The following is an 18,363-nucleotide window of genomic DNA, read 5'->3' on the forward strand; positions in this document are numbered from 1 at the left end:
CTGGTCTAAAGTAGTGTACTATATAGGGAATAGGGCTCTGGTCTAAAGTAGTGCACTATATAGGGAATAGGGCTCTGGTCTAAAGTAGTGCACTATATAGGGAATAGGGCTCTGGTCTAAAGTAGTGCACTATTTAGGGAATAGGGCTCTGGTCTATAGTAGTGTACTATATAGGGAATAGGGCTCTGGTCTAAAGTAGTGCACTATATAGGGAATAGGGCTCTGGTCTAAAGTAGTGCACTATATAGGGAATAGGGCTCTGGTCTAAAGTAGTGCACTGTATAGGGAATAGGGCTCTGGTCTAAAGTAGTGCACTATATAGGGAATAGGGCTCTGGTCTGAAGTAGTGCACTATATAGGGAATAGGGCTCTGGTCTAAAGTAGTGCAGTATATAGGGAATAGGCCTCTGGTCTAAAGTAGTGCACTATATAGGGAATAGGGCTCTGGTCTAAAGTAGTGCACTATATAGGGAATAGGGCTCTGGTCTAAAGTAGTGCACTATATAGGGAATAGGGCTCTGGTCTAAAGTAGTGCACTATATAGGGAATAGGGCTCTGGTCTATAGTAGTGTACTATATAGGGAATAGGGCTCTGGTCTAAAGTAGTGCACTATATAGGGAATAGGGCTCTGGTCTAAAGTAGTGCACTATATAGGGAATAGGGCTCTGGTCTAAAGTAGTGCACTATATAGGGAATAGGGCTCTGGTCTAAAGTAGTGCACTATATAGGGAATAGGGCTCTGGTCTAAAGTAGTGCACTATATAGGGAATAGGGCTCTGGTCTAAAGTAGTGCACTATATAGGGAATAGGGCTCTGGTCTAAAGTAGTGCACTATATAGGGAATAGGGCTCTGGTCTAAAGTAGTGCACTATATAGGGAATAGGGCTCTGGTCTAAAGTAGTGCACTATATAGGGAATAGGGCGCTTGTCTAAAGTAGTGCACTATATAGGGAATAGGGCTCTGGTCTAAAGTAGTGCACTATATAGGGAATAGGGCTCTGGTCTAAAGTAGTGCACTATATAGGGAATAGGGCTCTGGTCTAAAGTAGTGCACTATATAGGGAATAGGGCGCTTGTCTAAAGTAGTGCACTATATAGGGAATAGGGCTCTGGTCTAAAGTAGTGCACTATTTAGGGAATAGGGCTCTGGTCTAAAGTAGTGCACTATTTAGGGAATAGGGCTCTGGTCTAAAGTAGTGCACTATTTAGGGAATAGGGCTCTGGTCTAAAGTAGTGCACTATTTAGGGAATAGGGCTCTGGTCTAAAGTAGTGCACTATTTAGGGAATAGGGCTCTGGTCTAAAGTAGTGCACTATATAGGGAATAGGGCTCTTGTCTAAAGTATTGCACTATATAGGGAATAGGGCTCTGGTCTAAAGTAGTGCACTATTTAGGGAATAGGGCTCTGGTCTAAAGTAGTGCACTATTTAGGGAATAGGGCTCTGGTCTAAAGTAGTGCACTATTTAGGGAATAGGGCTCTGGTCTAAAGTAGTGCACTATTTAGGGAATAGGGCTCTGGTCTAAAGTAGTGCACTATTTAGGGAATAGGGCTCTAGTCTAAATTAGTGCACTATGTATGGAATAGGGCTCTGGTCTAAAGAGGTGCACTATATAGGGAATAGGGCTCTGGTCTAAAGTAGTGTACTATATAGGGAATAGGGCTCTGGTCTAAAGTAGTGTACTATATAGGGAATAGGGCTCTGGTCTAAAGTAGTGTACTATATAGGGAATAGGGCTCTGGTCTAAAGTAGTGTACTATATAGGGAATAGGGCTCTGGTCTAAAGTTGTGTACTATATAGGGAATAGGGCTCTGGTCTAAAGTAGTGTACTATATAGGGAATAGTGCTCTGGTCTAAAGTAGTGTACTATATAGGGAATAGGGCTCTGGTCTAAAGTAGTGCACTATATAGGGAAGAGGGCTCTGGTCTAAAGTAGAGTACTATTTAGGGAATAGGGCTCTGGTCTAAAGTAGTGCACTATTTAGGGAATAGGGCTCTGGTCTAAAGTAGTGTACTATTTAGGGAATAGGGCTCTGGTCTAAAGTAGTACACTATATAGGGAATAGGGCTCTGGTCTAAAGTAGTGCACTATATAGGGAATAGGGCTCTGGTCTATAGTAGTGCACTATATAGGGAATAGGGCTCTGGTCTAAAGTAGTGCACTATTTAGGGAATAGGGCTCTGGTCTATAGTAGTGTACTATATAGGGAATAGGGCTCTGGTCTAAAGTAGTGCACTATATAGGGAATAGGGCTCTGGTCTAAAGTAGTGTACTATATAGGGAATAGGGCTCTGGTCTAAAGTAGTGTACTATATAGGGAATAGGGCTCTGGTCTAAAGTAGTGTACTATATAGGGAATAGTGCTCTGGTCTAAAGTAGTGTACTATATAGGGAATAGGGCTCTGGTCTAAAGTAGTGCACTATATAGGGAATAGGGCTCTGGTCTAAAGTAGTGTACTATTTAGGGAATAGGGCTCTGGTCTAAAGTAGTGCACTATTTAGGGAATAGGGCTCTGGTCTAAAGTAGTGTACTATTTAGGGAATAGGGCTCTGGTCTAAAGTAGTACACTATATAGGGAATAGGGCTCTGGTCTAAAGTAGTGCACTATATAGGGAATAGGGCTCTGGTCTATAGTAGTGCACTATATAGGGAATAGGGCTCTGGTCTAAAGTAGTGCACTATTTAGGGAATAGGGCTCTGGTCTAAAGTAGTGCAGTATTTAGGGAATAGGGCTCTGGTCTAAAGTAGTGCACTATTTAGGGAATAGGGCTCTGGTCTAAAGTAGTGCACTATTTAGGGAATAGGGCTCTGGTCTAAAGTAGTGCACTATTTAGGGAATAGGGCTCTAGTCTAAATTAGTGCACTATGTATGGAATAGGGCTCTGGTCTAAAGTAGTGCACTCTGTAGGGAATAGTGCTCTGGTCTAAAGTAGTGCACTATATAGGGAATAGGCCTCTGGTCTAAAGTAGTGTACTATATAGGGAATAGGGCTCTGGTCTAAAGTAGTGAACTATATAGGGAATAGGGCTCTGGTCTAAAGTAGTGCACTATATAGGGAATAGGTCTCTGGTCTAAAGTAGTGCACTATATAGGGAATAGGGCTCTGGTCTAAAGTAGTGCACTATATAGGGAATAGGGCTCTGGTCTAAAGTAGTGCACTATATAGGGAATAGGGCGCTTGTCTAAAGTAGTGCACTATATAGGGAATAGGGCTCTGGTCTAAAGTAGTGCACTATTTAGGGAATAGGGCTCTGGTCTAAAGTAGTGCACTATTTAGGGAATAGGGCTCTGGTCTAAAGTAGTGCACTATATAGGGAATAGGGCCCTGGTCTAAAGTAGTGCACTATATAGGGAATAGGGCGCTTGTCTAAAGTAGTGCACTATATAGGGAATAGGGCTCTGGTCTAAAGTAGTGCACTATATAGGGAATAGGGCTCTGGTCTAAAGTAGTGCACTATATAGGGAATAGGGCTCTTGTCTAAAGTATTGCACTATATAGGGAATAGGGCTCTGGTCTAAAGTAGTGCACTATATAGGGAATAGGGCGCTTGTCTAAAGTATTGCACTATATAGGGAATAGGGCTCTGGTCTAAAGTAGTGCACTATTTAGGGAATAGGGCTCTGGCCTAAAGTAGTGCACTATTTAGGGAATAGGGCTCTGGTCTAAAGTAGTGCACTATTTAGGGAATAGGGCTCTGGTCTAAAGTAGTGCACTATTTAGGGAATAGGGCTCTGGTCTAAAGTAGTGCACTATTTAGGGAATAGGGCTCTGGTCTAAAGTAGTGCACTATATAGGGAATAGGGCTCTTGTCTAAAGTATTGCACTATATAGGGAATAGGGCTCTGGTCTAAAGTAGTGCACTATTTAGGGAATAGGGCTCTGGTCTAAAGTAGTGCACTATTTAGGGAATAGGGCTCTGGTCTAAAGTAGTGCACTATTTAGGGAATAGGGCTCTGGTCTAAAGTAGTGCACTATTTAGGGAATAGGGCTCTAGTCTAAATTAGTGCACTATGTATGGAATAGGGCTCTGGTCTAAAGTAGTGCACTCTTTAGAGAATAGGGCTCTGGTCTAAAGTAGTGCAATATATAGTGAATAGGGCTCTGGTCTAAAGTAGTGTACTATATAGGGAATAGGGCTCTGGTCTAAAGTAGTGCACTATATAGGGAATAGGGCTCTGGTCTAAAGTAGTGTACTATATAGGGAATAGGGCTCTGGTCTAAAGTAGTGCACTATATAGGGAATAGGGCTCTGGTCTATCGTAGTGTACTATATAGGGAACAGGGCTGCTTTTGGGATGCGTACTCTAAGTCAGAGACCAGCAGGGGAGCAGTTCACCATCCCTTAACTGGAATAAGTTTAAATACATGGCTGGGAGTCTCCGGAATAAGAGGGACCAAACCATCCCATCCGACAACGAGTCTCAAATCACTGTATTCTCTGACTAGCATCCCCAATGGGAATCGTCGACACGGCTGGCTGTCTCCCAGAGTGAACAACAGTAGAAGAGGGAGGTCCGGACCCTTACAGGTGTGCTGCTGAAAGGCCAAACCAACTCCTTCCTAAGAAGACCTGGTTCTGACAGAGATAGACTGTGAACTAGGGCACTCAGAAGTAAATACATTCATGATTTATTATTCCAAATAGTTGGTGTGCAAAGTATTATGATTCCTGTGAGAGTAGTTTCCAAGCGTATCCAAGTGTTCTCTCTCTCTGTCTCTCTCTCTCTCTCTCTCTCACACTCTCTCTCTCTCTCTCTCTCTCTCTCTCAACAAGCCATCAAATTTTGTCAGTCCACTAGGGACCTTTGTCTTCTGTAAGGGGTGTATGTTTATTCTGTGTTATTATTTAGTTAGCTAGTAAATAAATGATTATTAAACCAATGGGTGTACTACTGAATCATGAGCAAGGCTGGGTTTTTTGCAGATGCATGAGGTTACAACAGTTCAGAATGATGACATGATAAGATTATCTGACAGACATAGGACCATTATCTGACAGACATAGGACCATTATCTGACCGACATAGGACCATTATCTGACAGACATAGGACCATTATCTGACAGACATAGGACCATTATCTGACAGACATAGGACCATTATCTGACAGACATAGGACCATTATCTGACAGACATAGGACCATTATCTGACCGACATAGGACCATTATCTGACAGACATAGGACCATTATCTGACAGACATAGGACCATTATCTGACAGACATAGGACCATTATCTGACAGACAGGACCATTATCTGACAGACATAAGACATCTCATCTCTTTTCTATATTATCTTATTCTCTGTTTGTCAACCAATTAAGCTGCAAGACCAGAGGGTGTGTGATACGTGACCAGCTATGGGCTGTTCTAAGGCAGGACGCAACGCAGCAGTATACCACAGCTATGGGCTGTTCTTAGGCAGGACGCAACGCAGCAATATACCACAGCTATGGGCTGTTCTTAGGCAGGACGCAACGCAGCAGTATACCACAGCTATGGGCTGTTCTTAGGCAGGACGCAACGCAGCAGTATACCACAGCTATGGGCTGTTCTTAGGCAGGACGCAACGCAGCAGTATACCACAAACCCCGAGGTGCCTTATTGCTATTATAAACTGGTTACCATGGTAATTAGAGCAGTACAAATAAAATATTTGTCATACATGTGGTATATACCGCGGCTTTCAGCCAATCAGCATTCAGGGCTCCAACCAGACCGTTTATAATGGAGATTATAAACTGGGTGGTTCGAGCCCTGATTGCTGATTGGATGAAAGCTGTGGTATATCAGACAGTATACCATGGGTATGACAAAACATTTTATTTTTCTGCTCTAATTACAATGGTAACCAGTTTCTAATAGCAATAAGGCACCTCGGGGGTGTGTGGTATATGGCCAATATACCACGGCTAAGGACTGTGTCCAGGCACAGCTCTTAGCCGTGGTACATTAGCCGTGGTACATTGGCCATATACCACACCCCTTGGGCCTTATTGCTTAAAAATACAATTTGTAACAAACAGGGAGAATGCAAGCATGAAACCATGTCAGGAAGTTCTGTAAGTCCTTCGTTTTTTTTGGGGGGGGGGGGGGGGGGGGGGGGGGGGGGACAAAAATGTATACTATAGTTTTTTACTTCTGAGTTCCCTAATTTGTATGTTTCTGTTTTTAATATGTTTATTTTCCAACGTCATGGTAGTACTTGGAATAAGGATTATGTTGAAGTAATATAGAGTAATACAGAAACCATATATAGAGGAAGAATGTTTCAAGTTACAGGTTTTTCATGTTTCACACTGCTCACAGATCTCTATTCTGACTGGCTGGAACCTTGTAAGGTATCAACTGTGTAATCCAAAAATCATCGTTAGTGATCGTTCTGAATGTACTCTTGATTGTGGACAGCATATTATTCTCTGATATTACCAGACCTGTCAGCGGGGTGCAGTACTGGAGAAGTTGCTCAGAAACAATACAGATGTTGTAAAATTGCAGTTGAAGTGTGTTCCAGGTAGGTCTCTACTGCAGTTGAAGTGTGTTCCATGTAGATCTGTAGCAGGCTCTACTGCAGTTGAAGTGTGTTCCATGTAGATCTGTAGCAGGCTCTACTGCAGTTGAAGCGTGTTCCATGTAGATCTGTAGCAGGCTCTACTGCAGTTGAAGCGTGTTCCATGTAGATCTGTAGCAGGCTCAACTGCAGTTGAAGCGTGTTCCATGTAGATCTGTAGCAGGCTCTACTGCAGTTGAAGCGTGTTCCATATAGATCTGTAGCAGGCTCTACTGCAGTTGAAGCGTGTTCCATGTAGATCTGTAGCAGGCTCTACTGCAGTTGAAGCGTGTTCCATGTAGATCTGTAGCAGGCTCTACTGCAGTTGAAGCGTGTTCCATGTAGATCTGTAGCAGGCTCTACTGCAGTTGAAGCGTGTTCCATATAGATCTGTAGCAGGCTCTACTGCAGTTGAAGAGTGTTCCATGTAGATCTGTAGCAGGCTCAACTGCAGTTGAAGCGTGTTCCATGTAGATCTGTAGCAGGCTCTACTGCAGTTGAAGCGTGTTCCATGTAGATCTGTAGCAGGCTCTACTGCAGTTGAAGCGTGTTCCATGTAGATCTGTAGCAGGCTCAACTGCAGTTGAAGCGTGTTCCATGTAGATCTGTAGCAGGCTCTACTGCAGTTGAAGCGTGTTCCATATAGATCTGTAGCAGGCTCTACTGCAGTTGAAGCGTGTTCCATGTAGATCTGTAGCAGGCTCTACTGCAGTTGAAGCGTGTTCCATGTAGATCTGTAGCAGGCTCTACTGCAGTTGAAGCGTGTTCCATGTAGATCTGTAGCAGGCTCTACTGCAGTTGAAGCGTGTTCCATATAGATCTGTAGCAGGCTCTACTGCAGTTGAAGCGTGCGTAATAGTTTTTTTATTAAGCCCCAAACTACGGCGTGCCGTGTAAAAGCACAAACACGTAACAAAAACACAGGGTAGAATCCCAAAACAAAAGAGCGAGGAGTACCTTGAATAAATAACACACGCGCACAATGATACCACACGGGACTAGACCCCGTAATCATCTGCGCAATGATACCACACGGGACGAGACCCGTAATCATCTGCGCAATGATACCACACGGGACTAGACCCCGTAATCATCTGCACAATGATACCACACGGGACCAGACCCGTAATCATCTGCACAATCCACAAGGGCACGAAAGCCAAAAAACAACACAGCACAGGTACTCACACGCACCAACGGACATTGTAACAATCATCGTCAGCCCAATGGAAACCAAAGGGCCCACTTACACAAATACTAATCAGCGGAAATAGGGGACAGGCGTGCGTAATGAATGTTCCGGAGGGATCCGTGACAATTACAACCTCGATATGGGGTTATCAATCTTTCACAAATTAAAACGTTTCAGATATGCTAAATGGGGAGTTGAGACGATGGGAGCGCCATAGTACATGGCTGTTTGATATTTCCCTATGATTGAAAACTGGTAAATCTATTCCTTCTGTACATTTGGTCATTTGTATAAGGGACTGAATCTTCTTTAGACAATGCAGTTTATTGTTATTTTGTTGTTGTTTCAGCCTTCTAGCAAAGGCAACCATGTTTTTGCCTAAAATGTCCAGGGAACTTGGTAACGTTCATGATGCCGTTGACCTTAACAATGGCAAAGGTAAGCAAAAATAGTCCCGTGACATCAAAGATCCACCACCATATTTTACAGTAACTATGAGGTACTTTTCTGCGTATGCTTCGTCTATTAGCTATTAGCTATTTTGTACCTGTTTCAGCCCGTGTTTTCTCTGAGCGTATTTGCCCTGAAGATGTTTTCTTTCTCTTATCTCTTTTCTCGTTTCATACAGTATTTGGTGAATCCAAGTTCAAGCACACGTGATTCCACCAAATGAATTAGCAAACCGTCGATGAGTTGAATCAGGTGTGCTGGGCTTGGAATGGAACAATTTTGCCAAACATGGATCTAATTTTTTTACGTTCCTCTACTCCATTTGAACCACATATTCGTAACGTATTATTATCATTAGGCAAACGTTTTAAGTAATGATTAGGTGAATGACCTTCTTACAGTCGACCATTAAGTTGACATCAACACCACCAATACAGGATCGACAAGCTATTTTAAGTTTGCATGTTTTGTTCAGGTGCAAAAATAGCCTTATACTGTAACTCTGTCAACAACAGAAAATTATAATTATAGCCTAAGGCAGGTGCGCAATGCTGTCGGGGGTATGCAAATAAAAATGTGATTCACATTTTTTTTTAAATATATATATATATATTTTTTCCCTTCACATTTTCAAACAGTACATTTATATTTTCCAACGGGGCTATACATTTGGGTGAGGTTTTTTTCTCGCCTGAGTAGCCTCGTTTCACTGCCAAAAATACAATTAAACCATCTAGTGTTCAGCAAAATGACAACACAATGTCAAATACAAGTAGCCTAGTCAAATAATTAACATTATTTTTTGGTGTGCAAATTAACTCAAGCTTACGGACAATGTCAAATGTGATATAGCGAAGTACCTGAGTGAGCTGGGTGCGTATTTACACAGGTACTTTCCCGAAACGGATGACACAAACAACTTAATTTTTTTATCCGAAAACTAAATACAGGCACAGACTGTGTGTGGAAAATGATATAAGACTGAGACTCTCTCCAATGAAAAAATACGGTTTTATATGTAAGATGGTTAAATAAAGAGCAAAATTATTGATTATTATTATATTATTATTTGTGCTCTGGTCCTATAAGAGTTCTTTGTCATTTCCCACAAGCCAGGTTGTGACAAAAACTCACACTCATTGTTATGTTTAATAAATGTATCGTATAGTGTGTGTGTGGCAGGCTTACAATGATGGCAAAAAACACTACATTTGAGAGTGTGCTGACCCTGGTGCTAGAGGGGGTACAGCTGGAGGTTGAATGTTTGAAGGGGTACAGCTGGAGGTTGAATGTTTGAAGGGGTACAGCTGGAGGATGAATGTTTGAAGGGGTACGGCTGGAGGATGAATGTTTGAAGGGGTACGGCTGGAGGATGAATGTTTGAAGGGGTACAGCTGGAGGATGAATGTTTGAAGGGGTACAGCTGGAGGTTGAATGTTTGAAGGGGTACGGCTGGAGGATGAATGTTTGAAGGGGTACAGCTGGAGGATGAATGTTTGAAGGGGTACAGCTGGAGGATGAATGTTTGAAGGGGTACAGCTGGAGGATGAATGTTTGAAGGGGTACAGCTGATTGTTTGAAGGGGTACAGCTGGAGGATGAATGTTTGAAGGGGTACAGCTGGAGGTTGAATGTTTGAAGGGGTACAGCTGGAGGATGAATGTTTGAAGGGGTACAGCTGGAGGATGAATGTTTGAAGGGGTACAGCTGGAGGATGAATGTTTGAAGGGGTACAGCTGGAGGATGAATGTTTGAAGGGGTACAGCTGGAGGTTGAATGTTTGAAGGGGTACAGCTGGAGGATGAATGTTTGAAGGGGTACAGCTGGAGGATGAATGTTTGAAGGGGTACAGGTGGAGGATGAATGTTTGAAGGGGTACAGCTGGAGGATGAATGTTTGAAGGGGTACAGCTGGAGGATGAATGTTTGAAGGGGTACAGCTGAATGTTTGAAGGGGTACAGCTGGAGGATGAATGTTTGAAGGGGTACAGCTGGAGGATGAATGTTTGAAGGGGTACAGCTGGAGGTTGAATGTTTGAAGGGGTACAGCTGGAGGTTGAATGTTTGAAGGGGTACAGCTGAATGTTTGAAGGGGTACAGCTGGAGGTTGAATGTTTGAGGGGGTACAGCTGGAGGATGAATGTTTGAAGGGGTACAGCTGGAGGTTGAATGTTTGAAGGGGTACAGCTGGAGGATGAATGTTTGAAGGGGTACAGCTGGAGGATGAATGTTTGAAGGGGTACAGCTGGAGGATGAATGTTTGAAGGGGTACAGCTGGAGGTTGAATGTTTGAAGGGGTACAGCTGGAGGATGAATGTTTGAAGGGGTACAGCTGGAGGATGAATGTTTGAAGGGGTACAGCTGGAGGATGAATGTTTGAAGGGGTACAGCTGGAGGATGAATGTTTGAAGGGGTACAGCTGGAGGTTGAATGTTTGAAGGGGTACAGCTGGAGGATGAATGTTTGAAGGGGTACAGCTGGAGGATGAATGTTTGAAGGGGTACAGCTGGAGGATGAATGTTTGAAGGGGTACAGCTGGAGGTTGAATGTTTGAAGGGGTACAGCTGGAGGTTGAATGTTTGAAGGGGTACAGCTGGAGGATGAATGTTTGAAGGGGTACAGCTGAATGTTTGAAGGGGTACAGCTGGAGGATGAATGTTTGAAGGGGTACAGCTGGAGGATGAATGTTTGAAGGGGTACAGCTGGAGGTTGAATGTTTGAAGGGGTACAGCTGGAGGTTGAATGTTTGAAGGGGTACAGCTGGAGGTTGAATGTTTGAAGGGGTACAGCTGAATGTTTGAAGGGGTACAGCTGGAGGTTGAATGTTTGAGGGGGTACAGCTGGAGGATGAATGTTTGAAGGGGTACAGCTGGAGGTTGAATGTTTGAAGGGGTACAGCTGGAGGATGAATGTTTGAAGGGGTACAGCTGGAGGATGAATGTTTGAAGGGGTACAGCTGGAGGATGAATGTTTGAAGGGGTACAGCTGGAGGTTGAATGTTTGAAGGGGTACAGCTGGAGGATGAATGTTTGAAGGGGTACAGCTGGAGGATGAATGTTTGAAGGGGTACAGCTGGAGGATGAATGTTTGAAGGGGTACAGCTGGAGGATGAATGTTTGAAGGGGTACAGCTGGAGGATGAATGTTTGAAGGGGTACAGCTGGAGGTTGAATGTTTGAAGGGGTACAGCTGGAGGATGAATGTTTGAAGGAGTACAGCTGGAGGATGAATGTTTGAAGGGGTACAGCTGGAGGTTGAATGTTTGAAGGGGTACAGCTGGAGGATGAATGTTTGAAGGGGTACAGCTGAATGTTTGAAGGGGTACAGCTGGAGGATGAATGTTTGAAGGGGTACAGCTGGAGGATGAATGTTTGAAGGGGTACAGCTGGAGGATGAATGTTTGAAGGGGTACAGCTGGAGGATGAATGTTTGAAGGGGTACAGCTGGAGTTTGAATGTTTGAAGGGGTACAGCTGGAGGATGAATGTTTGAAGGGGTACAGCTGAATGTTTGAAGGGATACAGCTGGAGGTTGAATGTTTGAGGGGGTACAGCTGGAGGATGAATGTTTGAAGGGGTACAGCTGGAGGATGAATGTTTGAAGGGGTACAGCTGGAGGATGAATGTTTGAAGGGGTACAGCTGGAGGATGAATGTTTGAAGGGGTACAGCTGGAGTATGAATGTTTGAAGGGGTACAGCTGGAGGATGAATGTTTGAAGGGGTACAGCTGGAGGTTGAATGTTTGAAGGGGTACAGCTGGAGGATGAATGTTTGAAGGGGTACAGCTGAATGTTTGAAGGGGTACAGCTGGAGGATGAATGTTTGAAGGGGTACAGCTGGAGGATGAATGTTTGAAGGGGTACAGCTGGAGGTTGAATGTTTGAAGGGGTACAGCTGGAGGTTGAATGTTTGAAGGGGTACAGCTGAATGTTTGAAGGGGTACAGCTGGAGGTTGAATGTTTGAGGGGGTACAGCTGGAGGATGAATGTTTGAAGGGGTACAGCTGGAGGATGAATGTTTGAAGGGGTACAGCTGGAGGATGAATGTTTGAAGGGGTACAGCTGGAGGTTGAATGTTTGAAGGGGTACAGCTGAATGTTTGAAGGGGTACAGCTGGAGGATGAATGTTTGAAGGGGTACAGCTGGAGGTTGAATGTTTGAAGGGGTACAGCTGGAGGATGAATGTTTGAAGGGGTACAGCTGGAGGATGAATGTTTGAAGGGGTACAGCTGAATGTTTGAAGGGGTACAGCTGGAGGATGAATGTTTGAAGGGGTACAGCTGGAGGATGAATGTTTGAAGGGGTACAGCTGGAGGATGAATGTTTGAAGGGGTACAGCTGGAGGATGAATGTTTGAAGGGGTACAGCTGGAGGATGAATGTTTGAAGGGGTACAGCTGGAGGATGAATGTTTGAAGGGGTACAGCTGGAGGATGAATGTTTGAAGGGGTACAGCTGGAGGATGAATGTTTGAAGGGGTAAGGGACTATAAAACGTTTGGGAAACACTGCTCTAATGTGATTTGTCATGTTGAAGACAGAGCTTTTCTACACCTTGTGGCCCTGCAAAGGCCAGACCTGGGCTATAACCAACTCACCACCATCTCAGTCCACATGTTTCAGGGACAACCTCTCAGCGCTACACCTGGATGACAACCTAATCACAACTATTGGGTCATCCTCTCCTGCCTCTCTCTGGATCGACATGTAGTGAACTTAAACCAACAACAAAGTACCTGATCTAAAGGATGTTCAACCCCTCTTACATTTTACCAAATTGGAAGGAGGAGGAGGAGTTGTAAGAACAAATTTTCCTCGTCGGAATTAAGGAAAATAGCAAACATGTCCGTAGGCCTGAGGCTGCTGGATGTATCCCAGAATCCATTGGAAAGGTTCCAGGCATCACAGCAGATGTTCGTCCTAACCTTCAGAATTTAAACCTCTCCTACTGTGGCCAAAATGGAAGCATGGAATGGGATGTTGGCAGTCTTTTCTGGGTGACATATCCTTGCTAGACCAGAGTGGCGTCCAGATATCTTTTGACAATATGAGTATGGTACTCCAAAGCTTCACCAATTCTTCGTTAACATCTCGGACACTTTTTCTAATTTAGGGAGAAAGACATCCTTTGCTATAAAAGTGGGCAATATTGCCTGTCACATATCTACTCCGGGTGTACTTCGACCGAAAAAAAATAACAACATCAGTTTTGTATCTGAGGATTTGCTGCAGTCAACCCCCAAACCAAGCTTGATTTATCAGACATTAATATGTCTGAGCTGTCTTGAGTCGTCATTCAGATCCATTAAGCAGCTGATAAATCTAAGACTAAGCCACAACAAGCTTTACTCTGTAACAAATGCCATGAGGAATCTCCCAAGGATTTGAAGGAAGGACATTTATTTATTTTTATTTTACCTTTATTTAACCAGGTAGGCTAGTTGAGAACAAGTTCTCATTTACAACTGTGACCTGGCCAAGATAAAGCAAAGCAGTTCGACACATACAACAATACAGAGTTACACATGGAATAAACAAAACATACAGTCAATAATACAGTAGAAAAAAATGAATGAAAAAACCTTGAATTGTGCTTTCAATAGAGACCCTGCAGTTGAATGGAAATAAGCTGAACCCAATCAATAAAGAAGACCTTTACAAGTTTACGATCACTCAACAGTTTGGCTTTTATTGAGAATCAAATTACCAGTATGGAAAATGGGGAAATTGAGAGATTGGTCAACCTTACAACCCTCACTCTAGCTGCAAATAAAATCCCTTCACGCGTTCAAAAGTTTGGGGTCAAACTTAGAAATGTCCTTGTTTTTAAAAAGAAAAACACATTTTTTTCTCCATTAAAATAACATCAAATTGATCAGAAATATAGTGTAGACATTGTTAATGTTGCAAGTGACTATTGTAGCTGGAAACAGCTGATTTTTAATGGAATATCTACATAGGCGTACAGAGGCCCATTACCAGCAACCATCACTCCTGTGTTCCAATGGCTCGTTGTGTTAGCTAATCCAAGTTTATCATTTTAAAAGACTAATTGATCATTAGAAAACCCTTTTGCAATTATGTTAGCACAGCTGAAAACTGCTGTTCTGATTAAAGAAGCAATAAAACTGGCCTTTAGACTAGTTGAGTATCTGGAGCATCAGCATTTGTGGGTTCGATTACAGGCTCAAAATGGACAGAAACAAAGTACTTTCTTCTGAAACACGTCAGTCTATTCTTATTCTGAGAAATTAAGGCTATTCCATGCGAGAAATTGCCAAGAAACTATAGATCTTGTACAACGTTGTGTACTACTCCCTTCACAGAACAGAGCAAAACTGGCTCTAACCAGAATAGAAAGAGGAGTGGGAGGCCCAACTGAGCAAGAGGACAAGTACATTAGAGTGTCTAGTTTGAGAAACAGACACCTCACAAGTCCTCAACTGGCAGCTTCATTAAATAGTACCTGCAAAACACCAGTCTCAAGGTCAACAGTGAAGGGTCGACTCCGGGAAGCTGGCCTTCTAGGCAGAGTTCCTCTGTCCTGTGTCTGTGTAATTTTGCCCATCTTAATCTTTTATTGGCCAATCTGAGATATGTTTTTTTCTTTGCAACTCTGCCTAGAAGGCCAGCACCCCGGAGTCGTGTTCCTGGAAGAGATCCCAGACCAGCAGCTCTCTTACCACCGCGTGAGGAGGCAGCTGAAGAAACCGACCTACCTGATCTGGCTCAGAGCTGGGGAGCACACCGGGATCTTCTGGCAGAAACTCTGGGTGGCCATGGAAACCAGGGACTCCATCTTCACCGGGGTGGAGAGACCAGTGAGACATAAACTAAATGTAATAACCTAGATGTTCTGAACTTTATCAGAAAAGTTATGATATTAACATCACAACGTTATAGACAAATGTCCTTCCATTTTATATGAATTCTGAATTTAAAATTAATTAAGTAGTTAATAACATTTTATTTTTGTGTCAAATTGTCAATTCATCCCTTATGGGCTTAATTGCCACATAAACAAACATTACAATAATTCACTATGGAAATTAAATGATAATTCTCTATAATTAGAAATTCAGCTAATATCCTTGAATTAGGTTACATGTCTACCCATCTAGGTAAATATTGAACAACATGTGAGTAGGCCACTGGAATTGTTTTTATACATTTGCTTAGCTTTGCCTAATATCATTGGTGTTTTTTTTTCTTCATGTATAATTATTCATGTATAATTACAGAGTTCTACCTTATTTTCGGTTGTTAATTTGTGGAGGGTGTTAATGATTAGTTATTGGAGAAACGAGACCAGTTATTACATGTTTTAATATGTTATTACAAGGGAAATCCCTTTTGACTTGTAATGTTCATGACGAATAAAAGTTTGTAAAAAGTTTGTCAGTTAAGCTTTATTTGAACTAGCAAGCCACTTAGCTAGCTAATACTCGCTAGCTGACAAGCTAATGAAGATAACAAACGCTAAGCTAGCTGACAAGCCAATGAAGATAACAAACGCTAAGCTAGCTGACAAGCTAATGAAGATAACAAACGCTAAGCTAGCTGACAAGCTAATGAAGATAACAAACGCTAAGCTAGCTGACAAGCTAATGAAGATAACAAACGCTAAGCTAGCTGACAAGCTAATGAAGATAACAAACGCTAAGCTAGCTGACAAGCTAATGAAGATAACAAACGCTAAGCTAGCTGACAAGCTAATGAAGATAACAAACGCTAAGCTAGCTGACAAGCTAATGAAGATAACAAACGCTAAACTAGCTGACAAGCTAATGAAGTTAACAAACGCTAAGCTAGCTGACAAGCTAAAGAAGTTAACAAACGCTAAGCTAGCTGACAAGCTAACAACGCAAAACACTCAGAGGAAGATAGTTTAGTGACCTATCAAATTGTATTTGTCACATGCACCGAATACAACAGGTGTAGGTAGACCTTACAGTGAAATGCTACCTTTCAAGCTCTTAGCCAACAATGCAGTTTTAAGAAAAATACCCCCCACCCCCCCAAAAAAAGAAATAAAGTAACAAATAATTAAAGAGCAGCAGTAAATCAATATCTAGCTAGTTTGCTAGGTTAAATCCACGTGATGATCTTGATGTCATTTTAACTACACACACTATCCGGTTCAGCCTCAATGATAACAACAAAGGCAAGCATAACGATGCAGGACAGACCTCCTCCAAACGACAAAAGCGCCATCTGACATCACAATTTCAGTGTGTAGAGTGGCCAGTCTACCACTAGAGGGAACGCCATCTCTATACATGTCAAGTTCACCACACTCTGTAACTTCAAAAGCCTGTCTGCTTTGGAAACGTAACCCCCCAAGTACAGTGATTGTAGACTTGAAAACATTTATGAACACTGTCGTGTTGCCTGTGTTGTCGATGTTGAAAGACTCTCAGAGAGGGTAGCTACCTCCTGTGGCTCCCTCTGCTCATCCACCTGCCACAGAACCTCAGATATGCACACAACACAATGATTATGCAACTCCATTTTTCCCCCCTCGAGGATGGTTTAAATATTTACATTACCTTGAATTATATTATGTGAAATAATTAATTTGTCTAGGGTGGTAGTTGGATAAGGAGCATCAGCGTTGAGCTCACTGAACTGTTGGATAGACCAGATATGTGCTGTTGAATAGACACTACCAGAGATGTACTGTTGAATAGACACTACTAGAGATGTACTGTTGAATAGACACTACCAGAGATGTACTGTTGAATAGACACTATCAGAGATGTACTGTTGAATAGACACTACCAGAGATGTACTGTTGAATAGACACTATCAGAGATGTACTGTTGAATAGACACTATCAGAGATGTACTGTTGAATAGACACTACCAGAGATGTACTGTTGAATAGACACTATCAGAGATGTACTGTTGAATAGACACTATCAGAGATGTACTGTTGAATAGACACTACCAGAGATGTACTGTTGAATAGACACTATCAGAGTAGTCTAGTCCACCACCCATCTCTTTTCTCTCTCTCTCTCTCTCTCTCTCTCTCTCTCTCTCTCTCTCTCTCTCATGGTTGGTTTAGGGCCAGGGAACTCAGGGATAGCGGAATACTGATTGTAGCAGAGAATTGGCATGTAGTGGGATGAACATGATATCTGTGTAGTTATCATGCTCTTGAGTGGTGTATGCCTGAGAATGTCTACTGGATAATTGCATTACTCAATCAAGACTGTCTTTGAAAGCATTACAGGCATTGCAGCAATAGATTGAGCGCTACAGACGACCATAGAACAGATCTACCATTTCTTAGATTTGATTTCAATGAGAATGACAGATCTATAACCCACATTTCTATGTGAATTTGTCCAAAAAGGTACACATTTCAGCTGTTAATGGAACCGCACCCTAGCAGGCTATTGTTGCATCTATTTTCTATGCAAACTTTCTAAATGTCGACAACAACAACAAAAAAATCACTGGACAAGTTACCCGGTAACATAGCTAATGATTCCACCCATAGCAAGCCCACCCCAGTGAGTTCCTCCTAAGTGGTTTATTGCGGTTTTCCTGGACACACCTACAATTATGCGAATTACGCTCCAAGTGACAACGGCAAACTGATACGGAGTTTTTGGTGGCGACACAGACAAGAGGCGCTTCTGGGTCATTCACGTGTGAAATAATTACAAAAATGAAGTTTGAGGTAGAGAAACTTTCTCGGTGCTAGTAATTTCGTTCGTGTGTCGGTCCGCTTGTTATTTATTTGCAGCTATTCGGTAACACATGGAGCGTCAGGACACTGTTAACGATTGAGAGCACTTGGTGGAGGGAGAGAGAGAGTGGGCGTCCGCGAATCCGCTTCTTGCCAGGGGTGTAATGATTAGTTCAAAACGTTTTGGAACGAAAATCGTTTATTCCAAACGGGAAACGGGAGTTTCTCAATAGGCACATTTAGGAAGGTCCTTCCCCTTTTCGTTCCATTTTCTTCCGTTTGGTTTCTAGTGAATACACCCCTGGCAACGCTCCGAAATCACAAGTGAGACGCTCAAGCTAAACCAAACCTAATCGAACTGAGACTTAACATATGGTTCAAACAGAGGACTTACTTCCCGGGACAGAGAACCCTTTGGAGCCGAAGTCATGAATGCACAGGTGGCAGAGTAACTGCAGAACATCGAGGTAATACAT

General features: G+C 42.7%; 1 pseudogene; it reads left to right on the forward strand.

Moving 5' to 3' along the window:
- Positions 1-12,655: 12,655 nt before the first annotated feature.
- On the forward strand, positions 12,656-13,576 carry LOC139391609 (uncharacterized; annotated as a pseudogene).
- The last annotated feature ends 4,787 nt before the right edge of the window (positions 13,577-18,363 follow it).

The sequence above is a fragment of the Oncorhynchus clarkii genome, chromosome 32 (genome assembly GCF_045791955.1).
Source record: "Oncorhynchus clarkii lewisi isolate Uvic-CL-2024 chromosome 32, UVic_Ocla_1.0, whole genome shotgun sequence".
NCBI classification, from domain to species: Eukaryota; Metazoa; Chordata; class Actinopteri; order Salmoniformes; family Salmonidae; genus Oncorhynchus; species Oncorhynchus clarkii.